Here is a 5,407-nt window from a genome sequence, read left to right as displayed (position 1 = left end):
ATCATAATTTTCATGGTCCTTCAGGTGGTAGCCCCTCCCATTGTAGTAGATGGCATGTGTATTGCATACACATTGGTACTGTCGTCTCTCCAAATATGTATTTTGTGAAATAAATGATAATTTTTTATTTTGTAGTTTGCTGTACTTAGATGAAATCTTCAGTTTTATATTGTTATCTCTCCATGTCAAAAGTAAAAGAAACTGTACATAAAACAAGGTATGTGAAGGAGAGACCTAGCTTTTTTTATCAGAACCAGTGATTAAACTCAGGCCCTTGCACTTGCCAGGGAAGCTCTTACTGCACTGAGCCATCTCTGTGGCCCAGACCTAGCAATTTTAATCACAATATCTGACGGATATGTGTGTAAAGTCCTTTATTGCCTTGCCCTCTGTTAGTCTTACATTCTGATTTTGCAGGATTTTTCAACTACTTTTTATTCCAATTAAATTAAGAAACATTTTTTATGCTTTAGCAAATTATCAATATTTTCCTTCAGAAAAGAAAAATTTAAAGGACATTTCTTGTTAACACACTAGTTCGGAGGATCAAGGTCCAAGATTATTACTCTATGGATTGGCTCTATGAGCTTGGTTTTTGGAGATTTACCCTTGTCTTCTACTACAATGGGAGGGGCTACCACCTGAAGGGCCCTGAAAATTATGATTGTTCAGCACTTTCTCAGTGGCCTCAGCCTCAGACAGGCAGAAACACACACACACACACACACACACACACACACACACACACACACACACCTGTTGTAGTTTCATAGAAGGTACTTTTCCTTACCTCACATCAGAAACCTCTACTATGGAATCAAACCATTTAGTTACATCTTTGGAACCACATTGGTGCTTCTTTTTCAGTTCTTCACACTCATTGGGATGGCAAAAATTTCAACTTCGTTTTCCCCCTCTCCTCACCTGGGCTTCTCTGGTCAATGATTTGCAGCCTCTTTCAGGTCCACCATCTCCCATGGAGTTTAATTTGAACTTTGATGCAACTATAATTGTATACAATGTTCACATCCTTCCAAGCATCTGAGCTGATAGAAAAAAAGAAAAAAATTGTGGTTGTGTTTCATTATCCATGGACTTTCATATATTACCTGAAGTACATTGGTCCTACATCTTAGAGAGATATATTTCCACAAAGTGAAAAACAAGACTACTTTTCCACGAAGAGAAAGAGGTAACATGGAAATGAACTATCTCTTGAATCTCTATGTAGGCCTATACTTATCTCAACAAACTTTGCAATAAGAAAAAATAAAGTAGATGTCACTTCTTTTGTGAAATTTCAGAGGTCATACTAACCAGATAAGACATAAATGATATTATGCCCCAACCCAGTTTTACCACCACCCTTCCAGTTCCCTTGGTATCAAAATGTTCCCCACTAAACTTATTTCATCTGTTGCCAGCCCCATTAACATACATGGCAGGCCTTCCGACATCTCTTGGGGGTATTTCTTGGGTCTCATTCAGGAAGCAAAACATTCAAATACTGGTTATGAGTTCCTCCCTGTAGACATGGATCAACTGGCTTCGCAGCCTGTGTTGTCACACAACACCAAAATTCATAAGGAACTACTTTTTATTTCACAACATATAAAACTGAATTGCTTTATTTTTTAGATAAGAGGCCAATGCCACATTATATCCATTTTATATTACAGAACAAGACTCTTACTAATGTACTTGATGGGCAACAGTAGACACAAGTTACTCTCTTCCCTGGGGTTTCCACATTTTCTTTCTCAATCTATATTGAACAAATATAAGTAAATTCAAAACACTTTCACACTGAAATTGATATAGATGACATAATTCAGACTTTTCAATTCACTAAAAGTGCAATTACTTCTCTGTTATCTAACAAAGAATAGGGATTGCAAAACTACTTAATAAAGTAATTTATTAATAAATAAATAAAATATTGATAAATTTTAATTATTGGATTATTAATAACTTATATTAATAAAGTAAAAAATATAGGCAACTATATTATCAAGGATGTCGAAAAGATTCCTGAGAAAAGAATGCTTGGGAAGTAAAAGCATTATTTTCATGGGACTGAAGATACTTTTGAGGAAGAATATTTAGGAAATTTAAGTACTACATTTAGTCCCTGGAATAACACACTACTGGACTGACGTATCAAACAGGACTTTAAGTAGAATGACTAGTGGCCCCCTTCATCTAGTAGACAATCTGGGATTATTTTAGGCCACTTCCTAAATGGCCATTAGTTGATTTCTAGGGCTTGGAGGACTTCTGAACCAATCATGCTGAGTCTAGCCCTGCCTCAAATGCATACACCCCTAAGTCCAAGATGTGATTATGTGATTACAGTTATGGAGCCTTGCTGAATTCACTTTTGATTTAAATGGCTATCTAACTTTCTTCTAGTACATATGCTAAAATTAAAATAGCACACCTGGAAACCCTCATTTCGAGTAATGAAATAAATACTAAAAGTTCAATATGCCCATATACTTGAAGTGAAAATTTAAGATAATTAAATTTAATATAATTAATATTAATTCACCATATGCTTACAAAACATGCATTATATACATGGAAAATATACTTTATGATATCTTCTGCAAAAAAAGGTTAATGGGGGCTGGAGAGATGGCTCAGTGGTCTAAAGCACCTACTTAGAACAAGCTTGGCAAGGCACAGGGACCATGGTTCAATCCCCCAGCACCACATGCCAGCCGGCCTGGCCCCCTGGTGGGCTGAGCTGGCCACACACACACACACACACACACACACACACACACACACACACAGAGACACACACAAATTAAAAAAAAAATTAAATTAAAAAAAAGATTTAAAAGGTTAATGAAGGAAGCATAGCTATAATTATCTTTTAAAAAAATTGGTAAAGGGTCTTATTATGCAGCTCACACTCACAGTGATCTTCCTGTCTCAGCCTTCCTAAGTCTGGGATTACAGGCATGTACCAGTTTATGGGCCAGCACGGTGCACCCAGTGTCTGGAGCCAGAACAGCATGAGTTATCCTGGATCAAACTCAGGTCCTTGCACTTGGCAGGCAGGCGCTTAGACTGCCAAGCTATTTCTCCAGCCCATCTTTTCTAAGACAAGACAAATATAGTAATGATTGCAATTTTGGACCACCAGCAGTATATCCATGAAAGGTACAGACATGTTTCCATAGAGCACTAACACAGTTAAATTAATGTGCAGTTCTTAATTGTCTCTTCATCAGGACTGGATTGCTTTACAGCACAATATGATCTACTTTTCTATCGGCAAATATAAAATACAATTATTTTTCCCTTGTGTTAAATACAATGTCTGGGTTATGGCAAGAATGACATGGATAGCTGAGAACTAAAGAAGGACTCTGATTTCATTGTTGTCTATGTAAAATGGGGCCCTAAGATCTCTCTCTCTCTCTCTCTCTATATATATATATATATATATATATATGAAGTATCAAGAGCACAGCACAGGTGAGCCTTTGATAGAAAAATTAAACCAATGATTTCAGTTTGGGTTTAAGTTGTTTTTTTAAGAGCAGTGACTTAAGAAATACATGAACAGTCATGCACATAAGTATCAGTCAGTGTTCACAATTTATAACTTATTCTTCATTAAGCATAATATCAGTGAACGCATTTGACAATTAGGGTTTCATGAGCAGAATTTATTATTGTGGTTTGGCTGATGATGCATAGGAGGGAAGTACAGAGGTAGCAGGTGAACTGAGAAACTCTGTTGAGCAAACGTTTATGAGAACATACTAGTTAACAGGTCGTGCCCTAGGGTACAGAGACACTGAGATATATAAGAGATGACTGTCTTTGAAATCTCCATCCAGTAGGAGATACTGAGCCTAAAGAAATTAATACAGAATAATGTGGTGTATAGTCCTGGAAATAGCTGTTTTAAGGAGAAAATAAGTACCAAGAAAGCATCTATTAAATGCCATAAATAAATATGTGAACTTCAAGAAAGTAATAGTGAAAATTCAGTAAGAGAAGGTATTCTGGTAGATATTCAGTGAATGGAGTTCTGTGTTAATAATGGGAGGGAACAGACTGTTTGATACTAGCTATGACAAGATTCTAGCTTTTACCTAAGGAATCAAGTTCTCTATCTAAGTCAAGAAATAAAAAGGGAGGAATCAGTTTGGGAAGAAATGAAGTAACACCTCAATCACCTATACTTGCATTCATGAACAGTTCAGTTTGGCAACAGGAGCATTGGGCAAAAATTGACTTCCTTTTGTGAACTGCACATTTGATGATGAATATGACTCTGGTCATCTTCCCTGCACAACAGGAAAGCAGTCATTTCCCTTGAGAATCATGGAAAGAATTAAGTTTGTGAACCAAGTTACTACTGGGAAATGATATAATCATATTAAAACAAGTGTCAGTTAAACTCAGTTGTCAAGTTCACTATATTAAGAGGCTCCTGGAGAAGTGACTGAGTCATAGTGACATTGTAATTATCAGTAAAATAACCAATACCTTGATGTTCATTCTATTAGGAAGTGGGGTCCAGCTGGAGGAGGTAGGTAATTGGAGACATACCTTTGGAGTATACATCTCTCCAAGGTACTATTTTTCCCTGTGTTCTTCCTTTCAATCACCATGAAATAAGTAGCCTTTCTTAACTACAGCCTTCCATAATGATGTTCTACCTCCATTCCCACCCATAGCAATAGAACCAGCTGGCTATGAATAAAACTTCTGAAACTTCAATCCAAATGAACTGTTTCCTCCTTTAATTTGCAAGTACTGGGTATTTGATCCCAAAAATAGGAACAATGATAGAGACACAACCATTGTTTCTTTGGAATCCCAGGCAAAAAATAGCCGTACAACTTTATTAAAATAGATTGTGTCTCATGTATATTCTTTGTTTTCAACTATTACTTCATCCATCAGTGTATGAAATCCCTGAAGATAGACTTATACAAAATAAATTTATCCTTCATTTTCAGATGCCAAAACAATGTATTTTGATAGAGATAAAATGATATTGCAACCACTGATATTGTGCAAAACTAATAGCACTTGCACAGGACCAGAAAGCAAGTTAGACCAGAGATTTACAAACAAATGTCTATGTGTCTGCTTACAGTGGACGCACATAGTCTTAGTTACTCTTCTCACTGGGGGGACAAAATACCTGACATCCGAGTTAAAGAAAGACTTTTATTTTAGCTCACAGTGTGTACAGGTTTCTGTCCATGTTAAGATGGATTCCTACACAGAGCAGCACAGAAGAGGAGAATGATGGAGAAACAGTCCATGGAAGTACAGATAGGTGGGAGAAAGCATCAAGCAGCAAACTTCTCTTTCCTTTTTATCCCATGAAGACTATAGCCTTTGGGTGGTACCCACCACACCCACGATGGGC

This window comes from Octodon degus, unplaced genomic scaffold (genome assembly GCF_000260255.1).
Source record: "Octodon degus isolate 3935 unplaced genomic scaffold, OctDeg1.0 scaffold00452, whole genome shotgun sequence".
In the NCBI taxonomy this organism is placed as follows: Eukaryota; Metazoa; Chordata; class Mammalia; order Rodentia; family Octodontidae; genus Octodon; species Octodon degus.
Note: the sequence above shows the minus strand (reverse complement) of the source record.